This window comes from Gopherus evgoodei, chromosome 2, assembly GCF_007399415.2.
Source record: "Gopherus evgoodei ecotype Sinaloan lineage chromosome 2, rGopEvg1_v1.p, whole genome shotgun sequence".
Classification (NCBI taxonomy): domain Eukaryota; kingdom Metazoa; phylum Chordata; order Testudines; family Testudinidae; genus Gopherus; species Gopherus evgoodei.
The window spans coordinates 226,891,501-226,911,274 of NC_044323.1; the positions used below are offsets into that span (position 1 = coordinate 226,891,501).

The 19,774-nt window shown below is 38.7% G+C and overlaps 1 protein-coding gene across 7 annotated transcripts in view; it reads left to right on the forward strand.

Moving 5' to 3' along the window:
* LOC115646790 (lipoxygenase homology domain-containing protein 1) overlaps positions 1 to 19,774 on the forward strand; it is a 313,208-nt gene that overhangs the window by 38,796 nt on the left and 254,638 nt on the right. The gene's annotated exons all lie outside the window — the stretch shown is intronic.

The following is a 19,774-nucleotide window of genomic DNA, read 5'->3' on the forward strand; positions in this document are numbered from 1 at the left end:
GGTTTGTGTAAGTGAGGTAAACTGACTGACTATTTGTCTATCTAAAGTGCTTATATGGTTCTGCTACCATAGCATTTGATGTATCCATCCACACAACACTCAAGAGAGGTAGAGAAGTACTGACATCCCCATTGTACAGACAGGAAACTCTCACAGAGAGACTGAGGGTTACATTTATAAAAGTGATTACTGATTTTTGGATGCCTCAGTTTTTGGGTGCCCAACTTGAGACACCTTAGGAGCCTGAATTTTAGAAAGTGCTAACCACCCACTCTCTGTATTTCAGGACCCTTTAAGATTTTTTAATTTAGATACACATGATGCCGAGTCACTTTTAAAAACGTAGGCCTTAAAAACTTGCTCAAGATCACACAGGAAGTCTGGGGTAGAATGGGGACTTGAAAGTTGAACCTCCTGACTCTCAACTCATGCCCACAACAGGGCACCATACTTCCTCACATCCTTATGGCTGGGACATGTTTTTCAGTAGTGTTTGGGTAAAGTTATGTGAATAGGTGATTTCCCCTTGGCTCCTCATGGAGTTGGTACATGGGGTGCCTGATGAACTGAGGAAAAAGAGAGTGAGGATGTTGGGGAAGCCAAGAGGTGATCAGGCATGAGGGGATTTTGAGGAAGAGAACTTTGTAGAGGCAGATGAGGTCTTTCTGGAGAGCCTAAGATGTGTGGGGGAACACAGTACTTCTGTGGCAAGGCATTAGCTCGTCTAGGGCTTCCTGACACTGCTGCCTCTGCTGCTCACCAAGACACCAGCACTGTAAAGCTTCCTGAAGTGCTGGAGAACCAAGGCAACATTGCTGGAGGAGCTCATTTTCTCTGCTAATTTTCCATGATGCTCCTGCCTTGCTGTGCTGAAGAGCCGAGGCAGCATCAACTCCCAGTGCCTCTGCACAGAGACACTAAGCTCCCATTCACACATCCCTGCCCAGTGCCCCTGCTGAATATCTCATGTCCCCAAGTCCACTCTCTTTAGTTTTTCCCAACTTCCACCCTGTAGCTCACCCTGATGTCTCTTGCCCATATGTCATCTCCTTGGTCACCAGGGCTATGTGTACAGGATAGCTGATGAGTTAAGAGAAACGAGTAGGGACATTCTGAGGCAAATGAAATGACTACAAAAATCAAAGTTGTCAATAAGTTTGTCTCTTCCATCTAAATTTTGCATATAATCATGGCCAAGTTGGCAGCGTTAGAATATGGAAGTAGCTGACAGATCTGGAAAGTTTCATCAGCTGATATTGTGAAAATGCAGTTAAAGCAAGAGGAATAACTCTTTAAGTATTTTACTTTAAAATTCAAACTGCCCTATGTTGGATACATCATCAGGTTATACGAGGTTATATGAGTCTAAAGTTCAGAGTTTTGGGGGACTTCTGTTGTTTTCATTCCGCTTCCAGAGGCGAGTGAAGTTGAGATTTTTATTTACAGAAGTGAAAGGTCTGGTCTCTGGAATGAGACCCAGACTGAATTTACCATCATTTCTCATTCAGTTCCTGGAAAAGCCTCTACAATGGAAACTTGAAAGAGGCAACAAATCTGGAATAGTGTGTATGTATGTAACAGTAACCCTGGCTTGAAGTGGTTTCCATTATATGTGGGGTTTACAGTATGGTTCAATTACTCTCAACACCCCCACTATACAAATTGTTCCAGCACCCTGTGACAGTGTAAAGTTATTACAAAGTAATACAAACACATTTTAGAAATACTTTACTGTGTGCAGACAAACACATTAGAAGCCTAATTTTAAGCCCATTGAAGTCAATGTGAATATTCTCATTGCCTTCAGTGGTCTTTTGACCAAGTCCTAGAGAACCGTAGCATATATGCACATTGTAACTGCATGTGTAAATTAAAATGCATGATGTAAAAATCTTATTATAAATGTCTAGTTAAAAATTTAAATGTAAACATATATAGAAGTACATGCTAAGGGCCCAGTTCTACAATGTTTACATACATGAGTAGTCCCTGGGACTGCTCTGATAACCAAGGATTAGTCATATAAGTGAAGGGGTGTAAAATCAATTCCAGAGAGATTTACTCTTGATTGATGTATTGTAGCACCCATTAATGTTCAGGTTGTTATGTACTGCATGTGCCTTTGGATCCATTAATTCCTATTAAATCATCAAGAAGTAGTAAAGGAAAAATCAGGTTCCATGCTTAATATCTTAGGGCCTAATCCTGTGAGGTTCTGTGTGCCTCCTGCAGGGTGGGAAAGAACATTCAATGACAAAGTTGATGGAGCTGGACGCATTCGGCACTTCACAGGCTTAGGACTGTAAAGATTGTAACACTGGTGTTAGCAGGATCATGTTGCAAAACAAAATAAAGAAAATTGCACCAGCAGGAAAGTTCAGTCTCTACTCTTTATAAAAGTTGTGTTTTTTCTTTTTGACAAGTGCTTGGAAATGAGTTAGAGAAAACAGACACCTTACTGTAATAGTTTTTCTTTATGTTACAATAATTTGTTCAATCCCAATGCTCACAAAAAAAACAAAAAAAAAAATTCCCAAAACCTTTCATTGAGTTCCTTTATACTAATCATACTTTGTGTTTTTTCTTTTTTCTTTCTCCTTTCTTTGCTGCCTGCCTGCTGTCTTTCGGTCTGGATTCTTATGCATGATGATTATCTTCTATACTTTCCATCTAATATTGTGAATTTGGGTGCTTTCAATATAAATGTTGAAAGTGAGTACACAAATGCCCTCAGGAGCTCAAATTTACTCAGTTTCTTCTGATAAAGGCTACAGCAATGATAACTCAGATTCTTCTTGCATTCCTGACAATTACATGGGCTTAGCAGAAAATCATTCACATGCTGGTGAAGATTTATCGATGGTGCGCTCTGAAGATGACATTGAGAAATCTGTTCATGTTAATCAAGATGGAAGTATGACAGTAGAGATGAAAGTTCGATTCAGGATAAAAGAGGAAGAAACCATAAAATGGACAACCACTGTCAGTCGTGCTGGTGTTTCTGCTGATAAAAATATCAAGATTTGCAATTCTGCAGTAGGTGCAGAGGATCATTCATCTGATTTAAATATTTCAGCATATATAAAACCTACAGAGGCTCCAGTCTTGGAGAACTGCAATAATGATGAGAGTGACTCACTGCAGCAGATTAACACAGAAGCAACAAGTAAAGAATCAGAATCTGATTTAAGCACTTCTGATTATAAAATCTGGCAGAACTCTTCTGCAAACATGAATGTATGTAATGTATCGGAGGATAAAGTCAAACCTCATTTTCATAGGCCTCCTACACCTGGGCCAAGAAGAGTGAGACAAAAGAAAGCATTAGTTGAAAGTGTCACTGTAATATCTGACAAAAAGGTTCAGGAAAAAATGATAGGACAGTTTTCCTACAGTGAGGAAATAGAAGATGGGGAAAGCAAATCTGAGTATTGCATGGTCACTCATTCCAGCAGTAAAACATCAAGTACTAATCATTCGAAGCTTAGTGAAATAAGCAACAATGATTTATTAAAGCTTTCTTTAGAAAAGAAAAAAGAAGAAACTCTGATTAAATTAAGCCATAAAAGTAATGGTTTAAAAGAAACTACAAATACAAAGACATTAGATATGCCTGATGAAGATGGATTGTTACAGAACATTTTGGAGGAATCAGTTGTGGAGGAAGGCATGTATGATAGTTTACTCTCAAGCTGCAAAGCTAATATCAGTGGCTTCATACCTTCCTCAACAATTTACCGGGCAGATAGACCTCTTTCAGCAGACACTATCAACTCTCTTCATGACCAGTGTGGAATTAAAGAAATAAAAAGGTCACTGAGTTCTTTCATCAGATGCTCAGAATTGTATCAATCAAAAAGTGAAGACAAACTATGTAACCCATCTGATTTATTACTTTCTTCTCAAGGAGCCATTCACTCAACCTGTACTGGAAACAAACAAACTAAGATGACAATGTCAACATGTACTAATGCTACTCCTGAGACTTTCAACTTTACAACAGGATCCTCTCCTACCACTGCTGAGAGTGAGAAACAATTCCACAGCAGCGCTGAATGTGATACAACCCATTCCACTGACAAAAGCCAACTTGCATCCTCTAAGAGCAAAAGGAAGAAGAAGAAAAAGAGAAAATCACCATCTCATTATCTGGAGCAAGGTGTACATTTGCACCAAAATCAGCAATATGACAAGACTGCAGAGGAAGGAACTTTTAAGAGTGAGGAAATGTCTCATGATATGTGCATCACAAGCGAAAGTGTGCAGAAATCTACAATGCAAATTAGAGATACTTATTCTGAAACATGTCAGAAAAGAGCAATGGCATTTCATGTCAGAAATGGTGATGGATCTATCAATTCAAACAAAAACTTATGTCCTGAAAATGAGTTATATTCCCAGGTTTCTGTGGAGCTTCAACAAAATGAGTTATCATTTAGTAAGAAAACAAAAGCTAATAGACAACTGACCAACGTAAAATCCAGATCAGCCAAAAAAATTAGTTTGTCGCTATCTGCAAAATGTGAAGATAGCTTGATAGAGGAAAAAGCTGATTCAAAAAGAGAAACTGAACACAGCCAAAATACACCAGGTACTGAAAAAGAAGGCATATGTCACTGCACTAATTGTGTAAAACAGACACACAATTCTCTAATGACATCAAAGCTATTGTCAGAAGTAGCTAATGGTAATAACCTAGAAAGAGAAAAGGACAATGTTATTTCTGACAGTTCATACAAATCTTCAAAGAAAGAGAAAAAACAAAAAAAGAAGAATCTAAGTACAACTGAAAGTAAAATGCATATATCAGATGGCAATAATGCACTGGATGCTCTGAAACAAGAGGATTTTTCAGATGGTATTGCTGAGTATTCACTTGAAAGCTATGTCCAAAACTGGCTGCAAAACGCATTTCCAAATGCTGTTTTGCCTCCAAACAAATTAGCTCCCATAAATAAAAAGGAACGGAATGTAGCAAATACTAAACTTTGTCATTCTCCTATGGAAAATATCAAAACTCTGTCAGATAAAGAAACTAAGGTTATAGCAAATAAAGTGCACATAACTGGAAAACCCAATCTGATTGAACAACATCTACTGAAAAAGCCAATGGAACCTCTCAGTGAAATGGGAGCTGTAGAAGAATCTGCCAAATGGTTATATGGAAGACAAATTGGCTCTTTGACCTGTGCTGATACAAGTATAATGAAAGAGGTCAAATATTTACTACAGTCAGATTTCCAACATGATGCTAAGCTACAAGTGTTCAATGAAATGCATGAAAATGATAAAAAGAAGTTGCAATCAGATATGAATACTCAAGATATAAGTCCAAATCAGAGCATAAGTGCTGAGGTTGCTGTTCAAGTTGATTCCAAAATTTTCAGGAAGACTGAAATTGATGCTCAAAAGGATTGCTTGTCTGATATGTTGCTACAGCAACTACAATCAGCTATGCTCGGCATTCAAAAGGCTCATACTAGATGTACAGAAAAATCATGTGGTCCTACAGATTTTTCTTCTCCTTCATTACTTGGATCTTCCCCCAGTCTCCTCTTAGCTTGGCTACTTGTACTGAATCTAAAAGAGAGTTTGAATGGCACGTGCAAAGGTGATATACTAAAAACTACCTGTAGCTGTTCTGAAATATTTTCACTATTACAATTTCTAAAACAAATTGCAGTAACAGAAGAAGCTGAGGAATTGAAGGATGCTGTCTCAAATTTGCAAGAATCGACATCAAATAATGTATTACACTCTGGGAGCAGAATAGAAACACAGGACTCTGCACATTGTCATGAAAATCCTTTCGTAGTTGAAATTCAGAACTTGCCAAACTTTCATGAAAGTGAAAACCCAAATAAGATGTGCATTCCAAAGGACAGTACGTATTCTGAGGAGAATGCTGATGTACAAGAGCTGATTGAAGAATTTGAATGCTCTGATATACAGAAAGATCCCAATGCATCAGCAGAGACTTCAGATCTAAACAACTTGAATGTTCACAAAATATTGTCAGACAGAAAATACGTGAATGCTAATTCAAATAATTGTAGTCTTACTTCAAATGTAGAACTATCTGAAGAAAATGAAGAAGAGGCTGACAGTTCATTACAAGAATCGCAAGATAAAGCCACAGATACATCATTCAATAATGAAGAATCAGGGACTTCAGAAGAGCCTAACTCAACTGTTCACAGTATAACTTCTAATGATAAAGATAATATTTTAGATGGAGAAATTTCGGAGGTAGAAGATAAAAAAGACATTATGCATCTTGGCAACAATAAAAATGCAGGACAGCAAGATGGCACAGAAAAACCAAATGAGCAGTATAAATTAGTTGCGGAAACCTCTACAGAATGTGACTGTGAGGAAGACTCTGTACAAGAAGAAAAGAAAGAAAATGGGACTTGTGAAGAAACCCCTGAGAGATTATCTACACCATCACCATTATCTTTTAGTTATGAGTCTAAGCAAATTACAGAATTGGACATAACTGAAGTGGAACAGAAATTGCAAGTAAAACTGATAGTAAAAGAACTGGAGAATGGAACGCATTCAAATCCTTCTTTTGAATTAAAAAAATGCTTTAAAAGCCCTGCTACTTCAGACTGGTCAGATTATAGACCAGATACTGATGACAGTGATTACTATTATAGGGCATCCAGTGATTTCACCAATGAAAGTGGGGAGGAAGCAATATATGAAAAACAGTATAATACTGGCTACGTTAAAAGAACTATTGAACAGCTTTATGGTAAAGCAGAAGCCTCCTTTAAGCCTACCCTTCACACTGTACTTCCATATATGTCTAAAGTTCTTCAAAAGGACGCTGAAGAATCCCATTGTACAATTATGAAAAAAAATTCTGCCTTTTGTCAGGAACATAATTCTTGCTTTGTTGAGAAAATGTCAAGGTCTTCACTTATATCACACGAAAGTCTGGAAGAAATAAACAAAGACAACAATACATGGAGAGGAGAGAATTTTTCTTCACCAGCACCACAGTTTAGTCTTAATGGAGAGAAGGTGTATTACAGTGATAACTGCTCAGTGCGATGTACAAAGCAATATTGTCAGTGTGGTGTACCTGCTGATGAAGATGAAGGAATATTGATTGATAAAGGCAAGTGGCTTCTTAAAGAAAATCATTTGGTGAGAAGATCACCACCTGAAAAGACTGGAATGTATGGCAATTTGGACACAAGTTCAGCAGACACAGCGTTTGACAACAATAGTGATGATGTTCCATACTCCCACTTCGCAAATCTGAATCAGTATTCACCACACAATGAAATATCTTCTTCAGAACCTGAAGACATGGTTAAACCCCCTGAAAGTGGATGCCACTACTTCATTATGCCTCACAATAGTGATTCAGAGCCTTTTCCTGATTTGAGTCTGAAAAGCAAACCTACCTTCAGGGATGACACTCCTTTTCTTCATGCAATAAAGAAAGAAAACAACAATTTGTCATGCACAGTATGCACCACTTCCACGAATCTTTGTACAGAGACTAAAACCAATTATCCAGCCTTTACATCTATGGAATTTAGATTACCTGACAATAAGGTGCATCCTCTGGAAGAGCCTTTAAATGATGAACCTATACAAACCCAACCAACTAATGACAGTAATGCCAACAGGGGAGCTCTGGAGGAACAAGATTCTCTGGATAAGCTTCATGCTATTTGTGGACAACATTGTCCAATATTGATGGCCATCATAAAACCAGTTAATGAGGAAAACAGAGGATATGCCTACCGAAAAGCATCTGACTTTGAGAACCAATTTGGCCTACACTTAACTGCCAAAAAATGTCAACATTTGCTCTGGCCAAGCAAAGATTTAATAAGAGACAAAAATAATCATGTGATTCTGAAGAACAACTGTATTAATAAGATTGCCAGTAATATTTTTAATAGATTTTATGCTAATAATACCTTAGATTTCATTAATGGAAATAGCATTGAGATTCTTGTATCCTCAGGTCTAGGAGAAAAAAACGAGTTAAAGATGTTGTATGCGATGGAAGATATGAATATAAATGCACAGGAGATCAGCAATCATGAAAATAATGTGTCCAAACGAGTACTCAATGATATAACAGTAAGTACCAATAATAAGCTACCTGATACAAAGCAAAAAATATGCCAATGCTCGAGAGTTAGCCTAATTCAAATTCTTGAAGAAAAATCTGCTCCCTTGTTGACAGATCCACCAGAAGGCTGCCATTCTGAAACATTTCACAACTGTGACATTATCTTAAATAACACTGAATGTAATGCTTCTGAAAATTTGGAAGAGGAAAATGCCTTTGCTACAGAAGAAGAAACTCTCTTTTGTGTAACATACAATAAAAGCAGCAATGAAGAGAAAGGCACATAATAAAGATATTGGGACATCTATAACATTACATTGGTGAAAACATCTGTAAGAAAAAAAATCATATAATCCACCCTTGTGGACCATGCCATTGAGTGTGATACACAGGCCTAGCATGTTTACACTTTTACAGCATTGCAGAAAGACAGGTAATTGCCTAGATTTTTTTTTTAGTAGAAAATAGCGCAGAATCAGTAACTAACCTTCTGTGACAGTGATGTAATCTTTTTTAAAAAAATCAGTTTTCCTCATTAATGCCATTGTATCTTTTGCTTAGAGAGAGTCTGTAACTGTAACAACTGTCTTCTCTGAGAAAAATCAACTAGTACCTGTTAGAATGAAGAGTTTTATAACCACATATCCACCCATGCTCCAAGATAAACTTCTTATACTTTAGAACGTTTTTAGAGAAAAGCTGGAAATGATCTTGCACACCGTTTTGTCTAAACTGCAAAATAAAATACAGTGGTTCATTTGGTCAATAAAAAGTAGAAAACTATTGTTCAGATGTTGTATTACAATGAAAAATAACAGATGATTGTCATGGTAGTTGTGTGTGGGTTTTGAAACCAAGGTTAAAACAGAAAGGCCAGCCATTTGTGTCTGTTAAAAACCAAACTCAGAAGAGCTGGCATCAGGGTGAATAAAATAAACTTTTCTGCATCATTTAAGATCACCATATCTTAGGTGAGATTTGCCTCTGTGGGGATGGAGCAATGCTTCTGCCTCTGTTATCCACTAGGATTTTACAAAGGGGAACAGCCTTGAGACAAGATGGACTTCCACAGGGAGTCACCAGCAGGAACTTTTCAGAGAAGATGCTGGGTTAGTGGAGTTCCTGGCTGTCCTGGCTTCACCTCTTTCTCAGGCAGCCCTGCTCTCTTCTGAGGCTATGCCAGCTCCTTACAGCCCTCTGCCCATAGTACATGAAGATGTAGTCACTTTGACCCCACTCCACAAAGGCACCTAAGTTTCACGTTTTGGTACCCATGTCCTTTGGCTCCACTGCGATCCACAAAACTCCTGCTGAACACTGTAGGTGCCCAAGCTTCTGCCTAGGGGATGTGCACTGGTGCCTCGCTCAACATCCAGGTGCTAATCTCCTGCCCCAGAGTGATCGACAAATGCCTAACATGCACACAGGGGCTGACCCAGAAGGTGTGACTGTTCAAGTATTTGCTCCCATTGGAACAAATACTTTGGGCCAGAGAGATCGACTCCATTGTTTCATGGTTAAGATGCCCATCCTAGGAGGTGGGAGACCAGGGTCCTTTCCCCCTGCTCCAATCATTCTTTCATTATTTATCCAAAGTGGAACAGCTTCAACAGGAGAGACTGAAGGAGCCCTGCATCAGAATATCCCACAGCTTGGTAGTTAGCGAACTCATCTTAACAGGATTTGAACAGGAGTTGAACTTGGGTCTCCCAGATAAGTTCACTAACCACTGAGCTAAATGGGTTAGCTGCCTTACTCCAGGAGACTGATTCTGATTCATGGATTGCTTAGCAGATATAGGCACCTCCTTGCAGCCCCAACTTAAGTGCCTATCTCAGAGAGAGAGGAGGGGTTTGTCAGCATCTCTCATTGTCTAGGTTAGGCAGATCCCTGCCTAGCATGCTGGCTTTTGTGGATTGCATTCTAGAGTGCCTAGACGTGCAAATAAGGCTTTCTGGATAGCAGTGAATTTCGGTGAAAGGTGCCATGATGCCCAGCAATGCATGGCCTAAGTCCCTTAGTGGATCTGAACCTTTTTACCATTGCAAATTGTATTCTTGTACTCATTCTGAATCTATGGCCCTCAATCAACCTTTACCAAGGATAAATCTGGCCCAGTACTAGAGCATGCTACAATATTTTAATGCAGCTAATCCTACCAAGAAACACTGGGTATTATTCTTTTTAAATTGCCATTCATTTTATTATTTCATTAATGATCTGTCCTATAAATATGATCCATACTCATTTTTCTTTTGTAAATATGATAAACTAGTAGATGGATAGGAGTATAATTTAATGTATTTCAGGATGTTTCATTCTATTCTGAAAAATAAGGACACCTGTTTATAGAATGTTTTTGCTTTTTCATGTAATTTCAAAATGTAAAACTGGAAAAAAAACCATAACTGTAGTGAATATTGGAGTCCTGAGGCCAGATTCTAATACCCTTACCCATGTGGAACAGTACTTTTATCCAGTGCAGTCCCACTGAAGTCAGTGGGACTGCTTGTGGAGGAAGGCCCTACTGAACAGGAGTCATATTAAGAGAATTTAGCCTGTGTGTACTCTCTGAAAGTCCGGTGGCAGCTATATCTTTCTGTAAATATTTGATATTTTTCTATTGTTTTGAAACTATATTTATCTGTGAGTTTCTTTGTATTCTGTAAAATAAATCAGTATTAAAATAATTGGAAAGAACATTGTGCTATTGGTTAATATATTTAAGAAGAATCCAAGACACTAAATAACAAACTAACTCTCAAATTATTTTGTCCTTTCCCCCAATTCTGCTGCCAATCACCATGTTCTATTGGGTTCCTTAGAAGTCTTTTGGGACTGCCTAATGAAGAGTATAGATGTTTTTCAGCTGCTTACATCTTAATTCACAAACAAAACATTGTTAAAAATGTTGTTTGAAAGTGTTTCAGTGGAATCCAGCCAGTACTCAAAAGCAATAGTCTATGTATAAAGCTTCCAAAAAACCTGACTGTGAGAATGGCTGGAAATGAAGAGTTAAGCAATCCAGCAACTTTTTCTTAGTCATATAGTCTTTCATCATGTACTATCCCAAATCCTGGATTTACACCACCCGGTCACCCATACCTTAATTTATTTGGACTTCCAAAAGCTTTTGACAAAGTTGCTCACAAGAGATTACTGAGCAAACGAAGTAGTCAGGGAATGAGAAGTAAAGTTCTGTCATGGATTAGAATCTGGCAAAGAGACTGAAACCAAAGGGTGAAATCTTGGCTTCACTGAAGTCAGTAGGGTTTTTGCCACTGGATTTCAGTGGGACAGAATTTTACCCATAGAGAGAGAATAAATGGACAATTCTCAGCATGGCCAAAGGCTAACAGTGAGATGTTCCAAGGATCCATATTAGGCAGATCTCAACCAACTCAGAGAAATAGTAGACAAGGTCCCTTGGAGAGACCAGTTAGGAAGAAAAGGAGTCAAAGAGGACAGGCAGTTCCTAAAAGATGTAATACTAGAGACTTTACATCAAGCTACTCTGATGCAGAGGAAAGATAAGAAGAGCCCCAGAAAAACCAATGTGGCTGCACAAGGAGCTTTTTAGCTATGTAAAAACCCAAAGGGATACATACAGGAAATGGAAGGAGGGGCATGTCACCAAGGAAGTATACATGGGAATAGCATGAGTGCATAGGGACAAAATCAGGAAAGCCAAGGCAAGGAATGAGTTACAACTGGAAAGAAATGTTTGAGACAACAAGAAGGGGTTCTACAAATATATCAGAAGAAAAGAAAGATCAGGAATGGTGTAGGTCTGCTGCTCAATGGAGAAGATCAGCTGGTAATGGAAGATGATAAGAAGGCAGCGCTGCTCAGTGCCTATTTTGCTTCAGTCTTCACACAAAAAATACCATGACTGTACCACTAGTGAAGTTATTATAGACAATAAATGGGAAGGGATGTAGATCAGAATAAGTAAAGAACACATCAGAGATCTTCTGACTAACTTGAATGAATTGAAGTCAGCTGGACCTGATGCTATTCACCCCAAGATGCTGAAAGAATTAGCTGAAGAATTCTCGGAGCTACTGGCAATAATATTTGCAAACTCATGGATGACAGGAGAGGTCCCAGAAGACTGGAGAAGGGCTAACATAGTGCCCATCTTTAAAAAAGGGGAAAAAGGAGGAGCTGGGGAACTATAGACCAGTCAGTTTGACCTCAATACCTGGGAAGCTATTAGGACAATGACTAAAACATTCAATTTGCAAATACCTGGAGGATGAAAGGGTGATCACTAGTAGCCAGCATGGATTTACCAAGAACAAATCATGCCAACCAGCTTGATTTCCTTCTTTGACAAAGGAACTGGTGGATAGGGGAATGTGATGGACATAATGTACGTGGATTTCAGCAAGGCTTTTGACATAGTTCCCCATGACATTCTCATGAGTAAGCTGGAGAAATATGGGTTTGGTAGAACTGCTATTAAGTGGATACATAATTGGTTAAAAACCACAAACAAAGAGTTACAATTAATGAAATGATATCAAATTGGAAGAAGGTCTCAAGTGCGGTTCCACGGGAATCTGTTCTGAGGCCAGTGTTATTAACATCTTTATTAAGGACCTGGATGTAGGAACAGAGAGCATACTGATCAAATTTGCAGATGACACAAAGTTAGGGAGGGTTGCAGAAACTTTGGAGGACAGAGCTAAAATTCAAAGGGATCTTGATAAATTGGAGAACGGAGCTATAGACATCAATATGAAATGAAACAAAGACAAATGTAAGATGCTACACTTAGGGAAGAAAAACCAAATGCACAAATACAGAATGGGGGGTAACTGGCTTGGCAGCAGCACTGCTGAGGATGATCTGGAAGTTGTAGTGGATCACAACCTCAACGTGAGTCAACAAGGTGATGCTGTTGCAAAAAAAGCAATGCAATTTTAGGTTGCATTAACGGAGGCATAGCATGCAAGTCAAGGGAGGTGATGGTACTACTCTCCTTGGCACTGATTAGGCCTCAGATTGAGCACTATCCATTTTGGTCACCAATGTATAGAAAGGATGTAGAGAAACTGGAAAGGAACCAGAGGCAAGCAACAAAGCAATGTGAGCAAAGGCTGAGGGAACTGGGTATGTTTAGTTTAGAAAAGAAGAGCTTAAGGGAGGACATGATACTTGAAAGGCTGCCGTAAAAAGACAGAGAAATATTGTTTTCTCTTGCCACAGAGGGCAGGACAAGAGGCAATGTGTTCAAATTACAGCATAGCAGATTTAGATTAAATGTCAGGAAAAACTTCCTAAGAACAGTAGGATAATGGAACAGACTGCCTAGGGAAGTCGTGGAAGCTCCTTCACTAGAATTTTCAAAAGGAGGCTGGATGGCCATCTGTCCTGGATGGTTTAGACACAACAAATCCTTCATTTTAGCAGGAGATTAGATTAGAGGCCCTTGTAGTCCCTTCAAACCCCATGATTCTATGATTCTAAATTGCAGCAGACTGCTAGGAATAATTTGAACTACTCATATGCATTGCTTGGCTCTGTAAAATAACTGACAAAGAACTGGAGAGTCATTGTGGATGTCTCAGAGAACATTCTACTCAATGTGAAGTGGCAATCAAATAGCAAATGAAATATGTGAAGGATGGGATAGAAAATAATACAGAAAATATTGTAATGTCTGTATATAAATTAGGGCTGCCAAGTGTTAAAAAATTAATAGCAATTAATCACATGATTAATTGCAATTTTAAACAATAATAGAATAGCATTTATTTAAATATTTTTGGATGTTTTCTACATTTTCAAATATATTGATTTCAATTTCAACATGGAATACAAAGTGTACAGTGCTAATTTTATATTGGTTTTTTATTACAAATAATTACACTGTAAAAAACCCAAAAGTAATATTTTTCAATTCACCTCATACAAGTACTGTAGTGCAATCTCTTTGTCATGAAAGTTGAACTTACAAATATAGATTTATGTAAAAAATATTACTGCACTCAAAAATAAAACAATGTAAAACTTTAGAGCCTACAAGTCCACTCCGTCCTACTTCTTGTTCAGCCAATCACTCAGACAAACAAGTTTGTTTACATTTACGGGAGATAATGCTGCCTGTGTCTTGTTTACAATGTCACCTGAAAGTGAGAACAGGTGTTCACATGGCATTGTTGTAGCTAGTGTCGCAAGATATATACGTGCCAGATGTGCTAAAGATTCATATGTCCCTTCATGCTTCAACCACCATTTCAGAGGACACGCATCCATGCTGATGATGAGTTGTGCTTGATAACTATCCAAACAGTGTGAACTGACACACATTCATTTTCATCATCTGAATCAGATGCCACTAGGAGAAGGTTGGTTTTTGTTTTTTTTGTTTTGTTTTTTTGGTGGTTCGGGTTCTGTAGTTTCTGCATCGGAGTGTTGCTCTTTTAAGACTTCTGAGAGCATGCTCCACACTTCGTCCCTCTCAGATTTTGGAAGGCACTTGAGATTCTTAAACCTTGGGTCGAGTGCTGTAGCTATCTTTAGAAATCTCACATTGGTATCTTCTTTGAGTTATGTCAAATCTGCAGTGAACATGTTCTTGAAACAAATGTGCTGGGTCATTGTCCGAGACTGCTATAACATGAAATATATGGCAGAATGTGGGTAACACAGAGCAGGAGACATACAATTCTCCCCCAAGGTGTTCATTCACAAATTTCATTAACTCATATTTTTTAACAAGCATCATCAGCATGGAAGCATGTCTTCTGGAACGGTGGTTGAAGCATGAAGGGTCATACGAATGTTTAGCATATCTGGCATGTAAATACCTTACAATGCCTGCTACAAAAGTGCCATGCAATCGCCTGTTCTCACTTTCAGGTGACTTTGTAAATAAGAAGCGGGCAGCATTGTAAATACAGTAAATGTAAACGAACTTGTTTGTCTTAGCAATTGGCTGAACAAGAAGTAGAACTGAGTGGACCTGTAAGGCTCTAAAGTTTTACATTGTTGTATTTTTGAGTGCAATTATGTGACAAAAAAAAACCTACATTTGTAAGTTGCACTTTCACGATAAAGAGATTGCACTACAGTACTTGTATGAGGTGAATTGAAAAATACTATTTCTTTTATCATTTTTTACAGTGCAAATATTTGTAAGCAAAAATAACAATATAAAGTGAGCACTGTACACTTGATATTCTGTGTTGTAATTGAAATTAATTTATTGGAAAATGTAGAAAAACATCCAAAAATATTTACTAAATTTCAATTGGTATTCTATTGTTTAGCAATACAATTAAAACTGTTATTAATAATGATTACTTTTTTTAATTGCGATTAATTTTTTTGAGTTAATCGCATGAGTTAACTGCGATTAATTGACAGCCCTAATATAAATTGATACTGCACCCTCATCCAGCACACCATATTCACTTCTGGTCAGCCTATGTTAGGCTTGATCTACACTACAGAGTTAGGTTGACATAAGGCAGCTTACGTCAACCTAAATATATAAATGCCTATGCTACAACGGTGCTCCCACCAACGTAAGTCACCCACTTCACCGACCTAATAACTCCACCTCTGCCAGAATTGTAGTGCTTTGGATGATGTAGTTAGGGCAAAGTAGTGTCTGTGTAGACACTATGTTGCTTACATCAACTGTTGGCTGTCAACCCCACACATGGGGCTCATAGCTGGGCGCCTCCCCACCCTGGTGCTGACAGCCCTGGGCGCCAGGCTCATAGAGCTAGGCCACACCTCCTGAGCACTGACCATCTGAGCTATCAGCCAGGTTCTGGGCTCACAGCTTGGGTTGTCAGTACTGGGGAAAGGGGAGTCCTGGTGTGAGCCCAGCGCCCGGCTGACAGCTTACGCTTGTCAGCACCGGGCGGCAGGGCTCCAGCTGTCAATGCTCCACAGTGCCCCACTTCAGTCAGTGGAAGTGCTCTGAGTGAGGACACGCACCACTGACAGAAGGAGCACAGTGTGAATGGGAACCACTGCTCTAATTCCTGTGATGGCTGTACAGTAACTTAACTTTGTAGTGTAGACAAGGCCTAGAAAAGAAATTGCAGGAATAGAAAAGGCCCAGAGATGTGTGGTGAAAATGTGAGAGGGCTGGGCTGAGTAGAGGTTTGAAAACAATGGGGCTGTTTTGTTTAAAGAGGGTGAAGATAAGAAGGGACATGACAGAGATATACAAAACAATGACTGGTATTGAGAATAGGATGCTTCTATTCACCCTTTCTCATCTTACAAGAACAATAGAACACCTAAGGAAATTGAAAGGAAACACATTTAAAGCTATGGAAATTTCTTTTATACAGGGAGTATTTGTAATCTGTTAAACTCATTGCAACAAAATATCCAGTATCAATACGAGCAGCTTCTCAGGATTGAAAAAAAGATTAGACATTTATAGGATTAAGAATAAAAAAATAATGGATACAAACACTTGTGCTTCAGTGCACAAGACAGTCACTAATTGGTTGACAGTTTATGCCATAATTGTCCATTAAAGAGTTTCTTGAACCTTCCCCCAAAGCCTCTGGTACTGGCCACAGACTTAGACTGGATTCTAGACTAAATGGACTACTGGTGTGACAGTTTTTATGTTACTCCATTTCTAGGAGCTTAGAAACTTCAACAGCTTATAAGGCTCAACAAAGGTGTGGGCAAAACTAGGTTCAGGAGATGAAGGCATGGAGAGTGTTTTAATTCAATGTGTTTTAATAATCATTTACCAATCAATCGATAATGTAGTGGGAACAGCAGCAATCACTTTGGTTAAGGTTGGTTGCACAATGGTTTCCAACCTAATTCTTTGGTTTTGATTATTTTTAACTTTTCTTCAACTCTACAGGTGATGTTTTCCACCTGTTCCAGAAGGTGATTTTTTTGGGTAACTGCCTTAGCGCTGAAATGGTTGGGTATTAAAAAGGCTGTTGACTGTTTTCACTTCCTTTGTTCTGAAAAATGGTTGAAGAGCTTTTGCTCATACTTTCCAAAGACCAGTGCCTGGACAAAGTTAGCTGGAAAAGTTTTGGGTGACTGAAAATAGGGTACTAGAAAGCAAACCACCACACATCGTGGGCTATAATGTTCACTGCTACCCCCCATTATGATAAATTGGAGGTACAGTCTGCTGATGGGTAAGATGGTTCTGTGTATATAAATCATAAGTAATACAATCAATAGCTAACGAAGGATTACTAATTTCTCAGAAATGGTATATTCAGTTTGAGAACACAGAACATGTTCTCAGTTAATGGTTTGCTATATTTTGTCAATTACCGATACTCAGTTCAAAAAAGCATGTTTTCCATTACTTTTATGAATGTCAAAAGGAGCCAATGCAATTTTATTGCTTAACATATCATTCTTAAACACGTTTCCTTTATCTTTGATAGCACTGATATTGTCAAATGGCATTAGTCCAATTACCATATTAATCCACTGTAAGAATTAAGGGGATTATTTAATGAAGCCAAAGCTTTAACCTTAATCATCAGAATTAAGCTGAGTTGTCAGGTACACGTGTATAGCCTGTCTTGCACATTGTACAGATATGTTGACTTAATGCTTATAAATGAGGACAACATGCAGGATTATAGAGGGGTGCTATATAGTTGGCTTTAATCAGAGCATACTCATGCAACCACAGGAAAGGACAACATTTCTGATAACAGTGCAAACTTTATAGACTCTGAGATAAATTCAGACATGGTGAAAGCATATTATACCAGTTTTTAATGTGGACCATATTTTCCTCTATTATTGCAGAATGTGATTCTGCTATTTGCTTCTCTTCCTCCCTTTTCTCTCTTGCAGTTTCTGTTCTTGTTGTTTTCTGTTCTTGTTGCTGTGCTGTTGGCTATTCTTGAACTTTTTTGACCTTTTTTAGTTGAATGAGATCTTTCAAATAAGGATCTATATACACCATGGAAAAAAAACCCGACTTTGTAGTGTATCCTGGGTTCAGAAGATATGATTTCTTCTGCATTGTCTCCGTTTAATGTCTTCAAACTGTGACAGTTCTTGAAGGATTGGAGTTTAACCTGACATTGAGTGTCTATTCAGAAGTTTGTTTTGTAATTTAATAATGACAATATAATTATTTAGCTGAGCCTTTGGCACCCATATATATAAAAGTACTCAGAAAACTTAGCTGATATTCAGGGGCAAACTGCATCCATTTCAAAAATTAATGAATGCTAGATTGCAGTCTTTAATTCTTGTAATAAGTGCATATCTCATGCAAGAGTGAAATTTTTAGATCTCTATTTTTAAGCAATCTATAAACTCCCGTTTTCTGTCCCGTTACACATTATTTCAATACTTTGTACTTATGCTGTCTTTATACCATGGACCTCAAAGCATGTTAGAAACCAATAACTTAATCCCAGAACACTGCTGTGAGGTGAATATTCTGGCAAAACTGTGAAAAGAATAAATTCATTAAGAGAGGCTATCTCATGGATATAGCCTCCCTGGGAGAGGTTAAAGCCCCTACTGGCATCCAAATAGGGTTAATGGTGAAGGCCAAATCCTCAGCCAAAGCTGAAGGCATCAGAATGTCCTAAATACAGTTGAACAAATGTTGTTCTGTTGCACAGAGTGAAGTAGTATGTGGAGATGCGATGCAGGTGTATGAAATAGAGCTAGTGCTTTGAGAGCTGGGGGAAAGTCCATCCACTGAAGCATGGGGAGAATCATTTAGATGGAATGGAGGCAGGCAAGGGTACCAAATGTGTTGTGAGCAGAGCATTCATAACTAGGTGGTGTCACCAGCCAATCCCCTTCACATATTGAGACAGAGCAGCCACAGATGCTACTGCAACCCTGAGCTTACAATAGTGCTGTGGAATGGCTCTGCAGCCAATCAATGGACATCAGGAGCATTACTGTAATGGTTTTCCAAAACACCCAGTGCATATCCCATTTACTCAGCCGTTGTGGAATAAATACAATTTGTTTAGTCACTTAAATTAGGAATTTAGACAAATTGTACCACAATGTCTTTAATAAAGGGGAGTTTACAGAAGCAGCATAACCACTAGGGGGAGAGAGATATGTCCCCCTCCATATTTCTATTATCCTGTTGAAGGCTGTCTGAAAACAACTCTTGGTTTTCCCCAACATTTTTGTGTGTGTCATTTGCACCATTGTTTTACAACACCTATTGTCTCAAGGCAGTGCTTCCTTTGAAATATTGCAAAACAGAATGAAGATGTTTTTGAGTGCCAAAGTGTTCTATTGACTGATGGCCAGAGCTTTTAAAAGAACGTAGGTGTTGCTCGCACAGGGATAGTTAAGCACCCTAGAGTATGTCTATACTACCCGCCGGATCGGCGGGTAGTGTTCGATGTATTGAGGATCAATTTATCGCATCTCATCTGGACACGATAAATCGATCTGCTAATCGACGCCCATACTCCACCTCGGCAGGAGGAGTAAGCGGAGTTGACGGGGGAGCCGCAGCAGTTGACTCGCTGCTGTGAGGACGGCCAGGTAAGTCGAACTAAGATACTTTGCGTAGCTGAAGTTGGTATCTTAGATCAAACTCCCCCGCTAGTGTAGCCCAGGCCAGCCCGCCAGCCAGCTGGGTAGGGAGCCGTGGAAGCAAACCAAGAGTGAAATGCTGAGAGGTTGAGGAGAGGCAAAGGGCTTAGGCAC